Source organism: Oncorhynchus nerka, linkage group LG23 (genome assembly GCF_034236695.1).
Source record: "Oncorhynchus nerka isolate Pitt River linkage group LG23, Oner_Uvic_2.0, whole genome shotgun sequence".
Classification (NCBI taxonomy): domain Eukaryota; kingdom Metazoa; phylum Chordata; class Actinopteri; order Salmoniformes; family Salmonidae; genus Oncorhynchus; species Oncorhynchus nerka.
Window position 1 is genome coordinate 30456291 of NC_088418.1, and position 16051 is coordinate 30472341.

Sequence of the window (16051 nt, forward strand, 5' to 3'; positions counted from 1 at the left end):
TACTCTGTTCCATCTTCCATCTCCAGTTGTCCCATAGTAAAGAACGTGTCGGGAGTCGGGATGAGACGGACATGCAGGCAGCTTTCCTCAGCCAGTCAAAATCATGAATATGCATAATTTATATGGTTATACACTACCGTTCAAAAGTTTGGGGTCACTTAGAAATGTCCGTGTTTTTGAAAGAAAAGCAAATTTTTTGTCCATTAAAATAACATAAAATTGTTCAGAAATACAGTGTAGACATTGTTAATGTTGTAAATGACTATTGTAGCTGGAAACAGCTGATATTTTATGAAATATCTACATAGGTGTACAGAGGCCCATTATCAGCAACCATCACTCCTGTGTTCCAATGACACGTTGTGTAAGCTAATCCAAGTTTATAATTTTAAAAGGCTAATTGATCATTAGAAAACCCTTTTGAAATTATGTTAGCACAGCTGAAAACTGTTGTTCTGATTAAAGAAGCAATAACAATGGCCTTCTTTAGACTAGTTGAGTATCTGGAGCGTCCAGATTTGTTTGAATACAGGCTCCAAAAACTCCCATCAGTTAACATGGTGTTTCAAAACTAAACGTAATTAACTAGCAACCCAGAAACCAGTTTTATATTAACAGGCAACTCCCTTTGTAAGATTAATTCTGCAAATGTTGTCAAAATAACACTTTTAAATTCAATACCTGATGTTCCCTATAGTCCTCTAAAATATTTTTCACTGATAAAATAAGCCATTTTAGAAGTAGTTAGCTAGCTACTATAACTTAGCGAGCTGTCTAGCTATGTCTTTAATATTCCAGTAACTTTAAATGAGAACATTACAACAACATTTGTGACCAGTTTTCTATGGGTTTTCTATGGGTTCTATGGGTTATTCCATCAATGTCCCACCAAACATACACAGAACATGGTTGCACTGTCCTCTGAATATAAGATATTAAGGTTCTAGACACATTTCATGGGACCACTGCTGGTGGTGGAGAGGACATTGATGTTACGGTTGTTGAGTATGTGTCAACTATGGTGACATATTGATAATACATTTAATTCAATCTTAAGCTCTAAATTGCAGTAATATCAATTTAATGTAAATTGCAATATCTATTTTCATGTTCAGATTTGAATATTCATGTGTTTGCCAAGAGGATACGCTGTAGTATATGACAATTCTGTTCAACAATGTACCCTGGGATAAAGAGATAATGACAAATTAATTAATGACAAACTTGTAATTTATTGATCATTATTAAAGTAGGTAACAAGACAAACTTAAAAGACAATTGTTACTGGAGATCATGTTGATTTGACGAGACAATATTATTTTAGTTGTTGCTCTAACCTCTCTCGCCTTTACAGGGCAGCACCATAATCAGGACGGAGAAAGATGTCCCCCTGAGGGAGAAAGACAAGGACATTAATGCCACTAACTTGGACAACCTCTAAAGAATCACCACATTAAACTTGAAAGTGTCAGTAGATCTGAAAAGGAATAAGTCAACTAAGTCAAGGTGATGACGAGCTTTGCATATCAGAAGGAGGATCTTGTAGTCAACAAGGTGGGAGACAATGAGCCAGTTGGTTGGATCTATGGACTCTGCACACTAATTGGGCCAGATTGTAGTTTTTGCTGTGTCACTACCAGGCACAGTTCAGTGGTAACTACAGCTCTCACTTTGTGGAAACACACAAAAATAGGTTTTATTGGACTTACAGTGTAACAGGACTATAGTTGTATGTACTATTCGTTCCTTCTCAATCTCTGTTGCCCTGGACGGCTGAGACAGCAAAGGGATCTTGGTCCCTGCCCCCAACAGAACTCGCCTCCGTGCCTATTTTGTATAGCGTGACTAGATGTAGTGAGGAAGGCTTCAGGATTTTTAGCTATCAAAGGTGACAACCTGAAGTGAGATAGTGTGTATACCAACAAGATTGAGAAACCTACCTAGTAACCCCTCCAAACGAATTAGTGCCCCCTCCTTCACTAGACCTTACAGAATAGGTGAGACTCCCCTAGTCCAGGGCAAGTATTGTACATCAACTCAATGGTACTTATGAAACCTCTGTTTATATTTACTTTCGATTATCAAGTTTTCCACAATAAAGAAAATGCTTAGTATAAATATAAGCATCAATGTTCGTTTTGTTTCTGAATAGTCTTTTCACTTTTCTCTCAATACGAAAAATAGACTTTCTGGTCACCTGAATACATTATCAATGACTTCCCTTTCAGCACAAATAGCTCAACATCACCCTTTAAACTTATTGATCAACATGTACATAACAGTTACACCAGAATGTCACATTCATCAGTCTTTTCTTTTAACTCAAACCACTTATTTCAGTAATGTTCCATCACTAATAAACTATGTAAAGGACACTGTATTTCCTTTGTCCCTTTACTTAGTCAGCAACCTGGAACATTGGAGAATTGTCACTGGTTGGCAGTGCGAAACTTACCTATACTCAATGCTGCATAGGCCTCCCCCAAGATGGCGATGGCTGTAGTAGAACTGGTCAGAAGATCGGTAGCGCATTCCGACTGCACCACGGGTCTCTCTCTCTCTCCTATTCCCTTTTGACAGGCGGAGAATGCAGCCCCTCTCCTCCTGACTGGTGAAGTCCTATTCATTTTACCATATCCCTCCTCTCCTTTTGACTGGCAAAGTTTCTCTTTTTTATTTTATATATATATGTATTTTTTATTTTTTTTATTTTTTTGTTGTTGAATTTACCACCTTTTTCTCCCCAATTTCGTGGTATCCAATTATTAGTAGTTATAATCTTGTCTCATCGCTACAACTCCCGTACGGGCTCGGGAGAGACGAAGGTCAAAAGTCTTGCCTCCTCCGAAACACAACCCAACCAAGCTGCACTGCTTCTTAACACAGTGCGCATCCAACCCGGAAGCCAGCCGCACCAATGTGTCGGAGGAAACACCATGCACCTGGCGACCTTGGTTAGCGCGCACTGTGCCCGGCCCGCCACAGGAGTCGCTGGTGCGCGATAGGACAAGGATATCCCTACCGGCCAAACCCCCCTAACCCGGACGACGCTGGGCCAATTGTGCGTCGCCCCACGGACCTCCCAGTCGCGGCCGGCTGCAAAGTTTCTCATTAACGCAAATGCAGCTCAGCTGTCTCACTCCCTCTTCATGTGCATAGCACTGGAGCAGCCTGTTGATCCCGATGGCTAGCTGACTACACTACCACTTTTGCAAGGTGAAGTTGACCAGCTTAAACTGCAGTAAAACACTCATAAGCATCTCTTTTCATTTTATTTTCTATCTTTCATAGGTTCAAAATTATGTTTTTGACTCTGTAACTCACATTGTAATACATTTTTCTAATTTCTTCTTCTTCTATGGTATATTGGCGATTGCACAATTTAATGTGCATCCCACCACCTACTGTGCAGGATGGAAACACGATTTCCCCCAAAAACGTAACAAACTACCAAAAAAATGGACTAAACTACCAAAAATTAAATAAATCAAACAACTACTGTTAAAAAATAAACAGATCTGATCAGATCTGATCCCTACACAGGCTTAAGGGGTGTCATGACTGTCCTGTTAGGAGCCAAATAAGTCAGATCAGCTTTGCAATAAATAACTTCAACCAGACCCCCTCTCACCCACAGACCGGGGAGGAGGGAACTGGTGGAGACCTGTTTCTAATCTATTAAGTGTGTATGTTTATCCTGTGCTACCATTTAATTAGCTAGTAAATAAATAATTAAGCCAATTTGTGTATTCAGTTTCTTAGACTTCTTTGAGACTTCAGCCATACAGTTTATAACTGTAGCAATGAAAGCCACACAATCCATATTTTGACTGGTAGAAAACATTTACTACAGGCTGTGGTGCATTCACTACCATATCTTCACTAGCATCACTTGTTTTCTCAATTCTTTTAAATGCCTCCGCATAGGAAATTTGATTGGTCGCTCTAACTTTTTCTACCTCAATCTCCTTCACCCTTACAAGGCACTCCAGTAACTCTGGATCATGTTCCCCACAACAATTGCAACTCTGTCGTCCTTCTATATGTAACCAATGTGAAATGGCTAGCTAGTTAAAGGGGTGCGCGCTAATAACGTTTCTATTAGTGACGTCACTCGCTCTGAGACCTTGAAGTAGTTGTTCTCCTTGCTCTGCAAGGGCTGCGGCTTTTGTGGAGCGATGGGTAACGATGCTTCGTGGGTGTCAGTTGTTTATATGTGTAGAAGGTCTCTGGTTCGAGCTAAGGTAGGGGCGAGGAGAGGGACGGAAGCAACACTGTTACATTGGTGCCGTGACCCGGATCACTGGTTGCTACAGAAAATGAGGAGGTCAAAAGGGGGGTGAGTGTAACCGATGTGAAATGGCTAGCTAGATATCGGGGTGCGCGCTAATAACGTTTCAATTGGTGACGTCACTCGCTCTGAGACCTTGAAGTAGTTGTTCCCCTTGCTCTGCAAGGGCCGCAGCTTTTGTGGAGCGATGGTAACGAGGGTCCCTGGTTCGAGCCCAGTTTGGGGCGAGGAGAGGGACGGAAGCAACACTGTTGCATATACACCATTCTTCATTATACTGGAGCCAATTGCACACACTTGAAACGGTCAAATACTTTACAGTTCTTACACTGCAGTGGTTTGGGACCGAAAGCTGTTACAGCGTATCTTACATAACCAAGCTTCACATGCGTAGAAGATATCTTTACCAAAAAATAACAGGACCTATAGACTTTCTTCTTTTTTCCATTCATCCAGCGGTTCAGATGCCTGGCACCAACAACACCAGGAATTCTCTTCAGGTATTCAACCTGAACATCCGTCATCACCCCTGAGATAACTCCTTTGACGAATGCTTTACTTCTAAGTTCAAATCACTGAACTTCTGTTGCAGTCTTCCTCTATTTTTCAGAAATGCAATGAATCAAAATAAGACCCCTCCTGGTCAATCTGACAGTCCACTTTTTCCAGCGCATACTTGACAATTTTCGACACCTCAAACGGGTTTCCCACATATGCATCCCTACTCAACAAACGCATCCCAACAAGAAGAAAATCATAATTTATAGAAGTATCCTTCACTCCAATTTTACTCAATTTCCTTTTTGTTCCAGGTGTTGACACTATTGTTGTCTATTCAGGACATTCATCTTCACCAACTTTGCTCGACGTGCTGCTTGATTCAAACTCAGCATCCATTTTCGCCATTTTACTTCTGTCATCTCATTTTGTTAAGGAATGCTTCCTTCTCTCTTCACTCCAAGTTCCAACTCCCTTTGATATCTTTCCAGCGACCCGATTCTCTGAGAGGAAACCTTTTTGTGACTTCTCATTGGTTGAGCAAACTGTCCATCTATCAGAAAATGCATTTTGTTAAAGCAACATACAAGGGATCCCCTCGTTAAAAACGCATATTAAATGTCCACATGTATTCACCACTCCACATACAGTGGAGACCAACATTTAACAAAGCATTCAAGGTTTGCTAACATCCTGTTTCTGGTTGTTTTGGTTAGGGCTGTGGTACTCATGACATTTTGTCGGCCGTAATACCCAGAATAGTATATTGTCAACAAACATGGCACTACACATAGATGACAAATAGCAGTACAACCTTTAAAAAAGTGTATAATCTATGCAATAATCGGAATGCATGATTTGTCACCAGTACTTGAAAACATGTGAATATAACTGTAAATACATTATGTGCCATACATACATACTGTATGCTACAGTAGAAAGATGATATACAGAAAATAAGACACTTACTTTGATATGTCCAAAGTTATTATTTGTAAGGAAAACAACAATGAAGGCAATGTGTGCGCAAGCCAGAAAATTTGCCAGGGGAAAAATGTTTGTGCAAGACTGAGCATATTTCTGCATTCTTGATCTGTGGAAATACTGGGAAAGTGCTTGTGCTCTCCTTGAAAAGAGAAGTTTTAACTTGCAATGAATTGTCCGGCTTAGTAAAGCGTCAAACATAAATTGTTCACGACAGTGAAATGGGCTACTTCTATGTGAATTAATGAGGAGGTGGATCACACCTCACACCTTGACATTTACAAGTTGAAACAATTCACACTGGGGTGGACCATTATAGATATTTGGAACTGACATGTGAAAAGGTTAAGGATTCTCAGTGTAGTAAACAACCAAAGATTCCAAAACTAAAAATGGTGAAAGTAGTATCAAAAGTAGTAGTAAAAATAAACTTTATCTAGTCCTTGGCCTATATCTTAATCTGACTTTGGTGCAGGTTATGTTGTTCTTCACATTACTGTCTCTGGTAAACACACTATATCAAATAAAATCGGGGTTTATTTGTCACATGCACAGGATACAGAAGGTGTAAACGGTACAGTAAAATGGTTACTTGCATAGTGGAGTATTTTGTTAAGGCATGTAGCTAGCTAGCTAGCAAAACAATGAGCCATAATATTACTATACAGATCAAACACGTAATGTAAGCTAGCGAGCCAGCCAGCTAACGTTAGCTAGCTAACAGGACGCTTTAATTAACTTGCAATGAATTTCTGAACATTTCTGACTAATTTCTGACAAAATGAGAAACATATATCTGAAAATGGAGCTAGACTCTTAACCATGTACATGGATAAACACTTCTCGCCCTCTCATTGATGCCATGGTTGACCTTAATTTGAAAATGTAATCCGGAGACAGCTGCTTTATACAACAGCATTCTTTCTGTGTTCTCTTTTTGGACTCTACGCATTTGTCAATCATCTCTCTGCTTTCCTCGGCCATTCCACTGATTTCAAAAAAACGTATTCCGTGACAATGACACCGTTTCTTCCCCACCATTGTCACCAGAAGACTACAATCTGGTTAAAAAAATGTTTTAAACCTAAATCAGGGATTTTCTCACTGTCTGATTCATTTTCAGAGCGAATCAGCATGGCATGAGCATCCTCCAGAAAGTAGTCCCTCACAACATTTTCCAACTGAGCTTTGTCGATAGCACTATTAACTACAGGGCAGTAATGTTGAGAGCAGTAGCAACACTTTTTCAGCTCTTTATGATATCACATTTTTGTATTTTTTTTAAGCCGCTCTAGACATGATTATACACACATAGTGAGCAGCTCATGTTATAGACGGAAGCATGCTATATGGTAGACCAATCTGAACTCATCTCTCGGCATGTCTAGCCCATCCATTATCTCAGCCAAACATAGCTAGCGGGAAGGTTCCTTTATTTTTGGCTAAACCAACTAGGCACGTAATAAAAAATGGTATTTGTATTTAGAGATGGCACACAAGTTTGTTATTAAGGCACATGAAAGTTCACATGTTTGAGAAGGAATTTCTGCAAAAAAAACGCATTTAATTTTTTTTAAACTCAAAGCCTCCTGTGAAGTAGTGAGGTGCGACATACGCCTAGTTTCTTGAAATGGGTCACATATCTCTGATCTGTCTTGAAACATATGGGAATTTGCTCCAATTAATATGATTAATAGGATCGGACCCATTCTTTTTTTTAAATGCCTGAAATGACATACCCAAATCTAACTTCCTGTAGCTCAGGACCTGAAACAAGGATATGCATATTCTTGATACCGTTTGAAAGGAAACACTTGTGTATGGTAGTGAAATTTAGTGTATGGTAATGTGAAATTAATGCCGGAGAATATAACACATTAGATCTGGTAAAAGATAATAACATCAAAAATAAATACTTTTTCTAAAAAACAATTATCCATCATCTTTGAAAAGCAAGAGAAAAGCCATAATATAATATTGCAGTTTAGGCGCAATTTTGATGTTGGCCACTAGATAGTAGCAGTGTGTGTGCAAAGTTTGAAATACTGGACAATATTTGCTATTTTTATTATCCATGGAACCCCTGGCCCAGGCAATTTGTCAATCGAAGGAAATAACGCCAATCTCCCTAAAATTTACTGATCTCCCATTTTAAATATTTGGGAGTAGATATATTTCCTTCCTTAGATCAAACTATTGCTAGAAACTTTAACAGAATGCTCAAATCAATTCAATCCAACCTCATTAGTTGCAATAACATCCCTGTTGCTTTAACCAGCAGCATACCACCCTGCATACCACTGCTGGCTTGCTTCTGAAGCTAAGCAGGGTTGTTCCTGGATGGGAGACCAGAATCAGCTGGAAGTGGTGTTGGACGGCCGGTAGGAGGCACTCTTTCCTCTGGTCTAAAATAAATAAAATACCCCAATACACCAGGGCAGTGACTGGGGACACTGCCCTGTGTAGGGGGATGTTAAATGGGTGTACTGACTCTCTGAGATTATTAAAGATCCCATGGCACTTATTGTAAGAGTAGGTGTGTTAACCCTGGCTAAACTGCCAGTCTGGCCCTCAAACCATCATGGTCACCTAATAATCCCCAGTTTACAATTGGCTCATTCATCCCCCTCCTCTCCCCTGTAACTATTCCCCAGGTTGTTGCTGCAAATGAGAATGTGTTCTCAGTCAATTTACCTAGAAAAATGATGGATAAGTAAATAAAAACAGGCAGAATATCTATTTGTCCCACCCTGATTGGGTTCACCTGTCTTTCTGCTTATCTCCAGGTGTCTCCCATCATCCCCTGTGCAACTATACCTATGTTGTCTGTTGCCAGTTCGTCTTGTCAGGTCTTACCAGCGTGTCTTCCTGTTATCTCAAGATTCTGTTTCCTAGTTTACCTGGTTTTGACCATTCTGCCTGCCTGCAATTCTCTACCTAAATGACTTTGCCCTGGATTACATACCTCTGCCTACCCTGGATTACATACCTCTGCCTACCCTTGGCCTGCCTTTTGCCTGCCCCCTGTTTGGTCAATAAACATCTGTAATTCTAGCTGTCTGCATCTGGGTCTTATCCTGAGTTCAGATATTATTGTCAAAATGAATATACAACCATGGCTGAATTTCTGTAGTTCAATGTTTCCCATAGCACCCCCTTCTGGCTATTGGGATCAAATTCATAGTGCAGTTTCAAAATGTATGTGGAAAGGTAAGCGATACCAGATTAAATTAACAAACTTACAAAGAGGGAAAGACGTAGGAAGACTTTCCGTACCAAACTTTAAATTGCATTTCCAGGCGCTAGCATTTCGCTCCGTCTGAAATTGATTAAGACATGATTCTTCAGCCACCTTGCTGAATATTGAGAGAAATATGGTGTCTCCTATTGCCCTAGAAGAGGTGGTCTTCACTGATATATCCTTTAAACAATGTAAACTATGCTTTCGTCCTATTATTGCTCACACAAATTCTATTTGGCGCAAAATGTTAAAACAATGTAACTAGGAATCAAAATGGCATGCACATACTCCAATATTTCACAATAATGCCTTGCGATCTGGAGAGCGGCCTTTTACATCCCACCAAAGGTCCAAATGTGGAATTCATACCCCTGCCGATATCACGGACAGTAATGGTTTGAGAACATTCCAAGATTTGAACATACCAGGCAACTATTTTGTTCTATATTTACAAATTAGGTCAGCTATTTGTTTTATTTCACCTTTATTTAACCAGGTAGGCTCGTTGAAAACAAGTTCTCATTTGCAACTGCGACCTGGCCAAGATAAAGCAAAGCAGTGTGACACAGACAACAACACAGAGTTACACATGGAGTAAACAATAAACAAGCCAATAACACAATAAACAAGTCAATGACACAGTAGAAAAAAGAAAGTCTATATACAGTGTGTGCAAAAGGCAGTTTGGGAGGTTGGGGTTGTAGGCCCACTAATCTTTTTATTTTCCTGTATATATTTCATTTATTTATTGCTCAAACTTTATAATGTGATCAAAATGATCAATGCTTTGTAGTTACACTATTTATACAAAAGTATGTGGACACCCCTTCAAATGAGTGGATTTGACTATTTCAGCCACACCCATTGCTGACAGGTGTATAAAATCGAGGACATAGCCATGCAATCTCCAATGACACACATTGGCAGCAGAAAGGCCTTACTGAAGAGCTCAGTGACTTTCAATGTGGCACCGTCATAGAATACCACCTTTCCAACAAATCAGTTCGTAAAATGTGTGCCCTGTTAGAGCTGCCCCAGTCAACTGTAATTGTTGTTATTATGAAGTGGAAACGTCTAGGAGCAACTACGGCTCAGCCGCAAAGTGGTAGGCCACACAAGCTCACAGAACGGGACCGCATTAGCTCGTAAATAATTTGTCTGTCCTCGGTTGCAACACTCACTACAGAGTTCCAAACTGCCTCTGGAAGCAACGTCAGCACAATAACTGTTTGTCGGGAGCGTCATGAAATGGGTTTCCACGGCCGAGCAGCCTCACATAAACCTAAGATCACCATGTGCAATGCCAAGCGTCGGCTGGGGTGGTGTAAAGCTCGCCACCATTTGACTATGGAGCAGTGGAAACACGTCGCCTGGAGTGATGAATCACACTTCACCATTTGGCAGTCCGACGGACATAGCAGCAAAGGGGGGACGAACTCCATATTAATGCCAATCATTGTAGAATGAGACGTTCAATGAGCAGGTGTCCACATACTTTTGGTCATGTAGTGTATGTGCCTTTTTTTCTTTCTTCTTGGCAGCCCGCAGGTGCAATGTGGGAAATGATTAATTGAAAATATCCGAACAAAATATGAATGAATACTAATATAAATATTGTACCGTGGGGATGTACGCAATTACATTTTTAGGATGTTCTTTGGATGTTGTGTCATGGTACCGTGAAGGTTTTGTCTAGTTCCCTGTTTGTCCCGGGGACGTCCCTGAGGAAGATCTTAAGACATTCTTGGGACATTGTGTCATAGTCCCCAGAAGGTCCCTTAAACATTATTGGGACCTTGTGTCTTGGTCCCCTGGATGTTCTTGATGCTACCAGGTGTCCCAAACCATTATTTGTAAAGTAATTCAATTGTATGGGTGGGAACGTTTCTTTGTCACCATTAGGTGACGTCACCGGGAACTAGACAAAAACCTCTAGGGTGTCATGTAAGAATCTTCCCAACATGAAATAGTTCCCAATCATTCTGATTGTGTTTTGATTGTGACGTCATGTTGTAAAATTGTTCACAGCGGGAAAATGTTCCCAGTTTAATCATTGCACGTGCGTCTCTTTGTGTGGATAGCTGAGTTCATACGGGTCTCGCACACCCTCCCTCGCTCTTGATTTAGCTAGCTAGCTAACGATTAGCTGTCAGTTGGTCGAGATAGCTTCATTCTCAGGGGTGTGCAGTTGTAGCTTATTTGTTATGTAATACATGACAGTACCCCCCCACTCACCGAGCGCCTCCTGGCGCACTCGAGGAGGAAACCTGGCGGCAACGGAGGAAATCATCGATCAGCGAACGGTCCAGCACGTCCCGAGAGGGAACCCAACTGCTTTCCTCAGGACCGTACCCCTCCCAATCCACTAGGTACTGATGACCACGGCCCCGAGGACGCATGTCCAAAATCTTACGGACCCTGTAGATAGGTGCGCCCTCGACAAGGATGGGGGGGGGGGGAGACGAGCGGGGGCGCGAAGAACGGGCTTAACACAGGAGACATGGAAGACCGGGTGGACGCGACGAAGATATCGCGGGAGAAGAAGTCGCACTGCGACAGGATTAATGATCTGAGAAATACGGAACGGACCAATGAACCGCGGGGTCAACTTGCGAGAAGCTGTCTTAAGGGGAAGGTTTTGAGTGGAGAGCCATACTCTCTGTCCGCGACAATATCTAGGACTCTTAGTTCTACGCTTATTAGCGGCTCTCACAGTCTGCGCCCTATAACGGCAAAGTGCAGACCTGACCCTCTTCCAGGTGCGCTCACAACGTTGGACAAAAGCCTGAGCGGAGGGGATGCTGGACTCGGCGAGCTGAGACGAGAACAGCGGAGGCTGGTACCCGAGGCTACTCTGAAAAGGAGATGCAGACGCAGACGAAGGAAGCGAGTTGTGGGCGTATTCTGCCCAGGGGAGCTGTTCTGACCAAGACGCAGGGTTACGAAAAGAAAGACTGCGTAAGATGCGACCAATAGTCTGATTGGCCCGTTCTGCTTGACCGTTAGACTGGGGGTGAAAGCCGGAAGAGAGACTGACGGAAGCCCCAATCAAACGGCAAAACTCCCTCCAAAATTGAGACGTGAATTGCGGACCCCTGTCCGAAACGACGTCTGACGGAAGGCCATGAATTCTGAAAACATTCTCGATGATGATTTGTGCCGTTTCTTTAGCAGAAGGGAGCTTAGCGAGGGGAATAAAATGAGCCGCCTTAGAGAACCTATCGACAACCGTAAGAATAACAGTCTTCCCCGCTGACGAAGGCAGTCCGGTGATAAAATCTAAGGCGATGTGAGACCACGGTCGAGAGGGAATGGGAAGCGGTCTGAGACGGCCGGCAGGAGGGGAGTTACCGGACTTAGTCTGCGCGCAGACCGAACAAGCAGCCACGAAACGACGCGTGTCACGCTCCCGAGTGGGCCACCAAAAACGCTGGCGAATGGAAGCAAGCGTACCCCGAACGCCGGGGTGGCCGGCTAACTTGGCAGAGTGAGCCCACTGAAGAACGGCCAGACGAGTAGGAACGGGAACGAAAAGAAGGTTCCTAGGACAAGCGCGCGTGTGAGTGAGTGCTTGCTTTACCTGCCTCTCAATTCCCCAGACAGTCAACCCGACAACACGCCCCTCAGGGAGAATCCCCTCGGGGTCGGTGGAGGCTACTGAAGAACTGAAGAGACGAGATAAAGCATCAGGCTTGGTGTTCTTAGAGCCCGGACGATAAGAAATTACGAACTCGAAACGAGCGAAAAACAGCACCCAACGAGCCTGACGCGCATTAAGTCGTTTGGCAGAACGGATGTACTCAAGGTTCCTATGGTCAGTCCAAACGACAAAAGGAACGGTCGCCCCCTCCAACCACTGTCGCCATTCGCCTAGGGCTAAGCGGATGGCGAGCAGTTCGTGGTTTCCCACATCATAGTTACGTTCCGACGGCGACAGGCGATGAGAAAAATACGCGCAAGGGTGGACCTTGTCGTCAGAGAGGGAGCGCTGAGAAAGAATGGCTCCCACGCCCACCTCTGACGCGTCAACCTCGACAACGAACTGTCTAGAGACGTCAGGTGTAACAAGGATAGGTGCGGATGTAAAACGATTCTTGAGGAGATCAAAAGCTCCCTGGGCGGAAACGAACCACTTAAAGCACGTCTTGACAGAAGTAAGGGCTGTGAGAGGAGCTGCCACCTGACCGAAATTACGGATGAAACAACAATAGAAATTCGCAAAGCCGAGAAAGCGCTGCAGCTCGACGCGTGACTTAGGAACGGGCCAATCAATGACAGCTTGGACCTTAGCGGGATCCATCTTAATGCCTTCAGCGGAAATAACAGAACCGAGAAATGTGACGGAGGAGGCATGAAAAGTGCACTTCTCAGCCTTCACAAAAAGACAATTCTCTAAAAGGCGCTGGAGGACACGTCGAACGTGCTGAACATGAATCTGGAGTGACGGTGAAAAAAATCAGGATATCGTCAAGGTAAACGAAAACAAAGATGTTCAGCATGTCTCTCAGGACGTCATTGACTAATGCCTGAAAGACACGTTAGCGAGGCCGAAAGGAAGAACCCGGTATTCAAAGTGCCCTAACGGAGTGTTAAACGCTGTTTTCCACTCGTCCCCCTCCCTGATGCGCACGAGATGGTAAGCGTTACGAAGGTCCAACTTAGTGAAAAACCTGGCTCCCTGCAGGATCTCGAAGGCTGAAGACATAAGAGGGAGCGGATAACGATTCTTCACTGTTATGTCATTCAGCCCTCGATAATCTATGCAGGGGCGCAGGGACCCGTCCTACTTCTTAACAAAAAAAAAACCCGCTACGGCGGGAGAGGAGGAGGGGACTATGGTACCGGCGTCGAGAGCTACAGACAAATAATATTTGAGAGCCTTACGTATAGTCTACCCCGGGGGGGGAGTGGTTCCCAGAAGGAGATCAATACTACAATCATACAACCGGTGCGGAGGAAGAGAGGTGGCCCTGGACCGACTGAACACCATGCGCAGATCGTGATATTCCTCCGGCACCCCCGTCAAATCACCAGGCTCCTCCTGTGAAGAAGAGACAGAGGAAACAGGAGGGATAGCAGACATTAAACATTTCGCATGACAAGAGACGTTCCAGGAGAGAGGATAGAATTACTAGACCAATTAATAGAATGATTATGACAAACTAGCCAGGGATGGCCCAAAACAACAGGTGTAAAAGGTGAACGAAAAATTTAAAAAGAAAGGGTTTCGCTATGATTACCAGAGACAGTGAGGGTTAAAGGTAGCGTTTCACGCTGAATCCTGGGGAGAGAACTACCATCCAAAGCGAACAAGGCCGTGGGCTCCCTTAACTGTCTGAGAGGAATGTCATGTTCCCGAGCCCAGGTTTCGTCCATAAAACAGCCCTCCGCCCCAGAGTCTATCAAGGCACTGCAGGAAGCTGACGAACCGGTCCAGCGTAGCTGGACCGACAAGGTAGTGCAGGATCTTGAAGGAGAGACCAGAGTAGTAGCGCTCACCAGTAGCCCTCCGCTTACTGATGAGCTCTGGCTTTTACTGGACATGAAGTGACAAAATGACCAGCGGAACCGCAATAGAGACAGAGGCGGTTGGTGATTCTCCGTTCCCTCTCCTTAGTCGAGATGCGGATACCCCCCAGCTGCATAGGCTCAGCACCCGAGCCGGCGGAGGAAGATGGTAGTGATGCGGAGAGGGGGGCAACGGAGAACGCGAGCTCCTCTCCACGAGCTCGGCGACGAAGATCAACCCGTTGCTCTATGCGAATAGCGAGTTCAATCAAGGAATCCACGCTGGAAGGAACCTCCCGGGAGAGAATCTCATCCTTTACCTCTGCGCGGAGACCCTCCAGAAAACGAGCGAGCAAAGCCGGCTCGTTCCAGTCACTGGAGGCAGCAAGAGTGCGAAACTCAATAGAGTAATCTGTTATGGATCGATTACCTTGACATAGGGAAGACAGGACCCTGGAAGCTTCCTCCCCAAAAACAGAACGATCAAAAACCTGTATCATCTCCTCCTTAAAGTCCTGATACTGGTTAGTACACTCAGCCCTCGCCTCCCAGATTGCCGTGCCCCACTCACGAGCCCGTCCAGTAAGGAGAGATATGATGTAGGCGATACGAGCTGTGCTCCTGGAGTAAGTGTTGGGCTGGAGAGAAAACACAATATCACACTGGGTGAGGAACGAGCGGCATTCAGTGGGCTCCCCAGAGTAACACGGCGGGTTATTGATTCTGGGCTCCGGAGATTCGGAAGCCCTGGAAGTGGCCGGTGGATCGAGGCGGAGATGGTGAATCTGTTTTGTGAGGTCGGAGACTTGGGCGGCCAGGGTCTCAACGGCATGTCGAGCAGCAGACAATTCCTGCTCGTGTCTGCCTAGCATCGCTCCCTGGATCTCGACGGCTGAGTGGAGAGGATCCGAAGTCGCTGGGTCCATTCTTGGTCAGATTCTTCTGTTATGCAGGTGAGTGAGGACCCAAAAGCGATTTAACAAAAACAGAGTCCTTTAATGTCAAAACACAGGGAAGACATAGATCCTCTTCAGATGTATATAATGGCAAAATAGACAACCCGCAGAGAGGGCGACAAATGAATCATAAAGTCCTTCTGATATTTACAGAAGAGTCCCCTTCTTAGCAGCAGAGGAGAATAGCAGGGTTAGCGGCGACAGACTGCTGGTCTCTGTGGGTAGGCGCGGGTCGTAGAGGACAGAGGTACCTGATCACACGTAGCATCAGATGAACAGGCAGATTCCGACAGGACGGGACAAGGGTGAAGCAAACGAGACGATAGTTTGGTTCTGGCATGAGAAACTCAAACGAGAATCTGACAAAGACAGAAGCAGGAACAGAGAGAGAAATAGAGACCTAATCAGAGGGAAAAAGGGAACAGGTGGGAAAAGGGTGAACGAGGTAGTTAGAGAAAATGAGGAACAGCTGGGGGAAGGAGAGGAAGAGAAGGTAACCTAATACGACCAGCAGAGGGAGACGGAGTGAAGAGAAAGAACAGGAACAAGACATAATATGACAATACATGACAT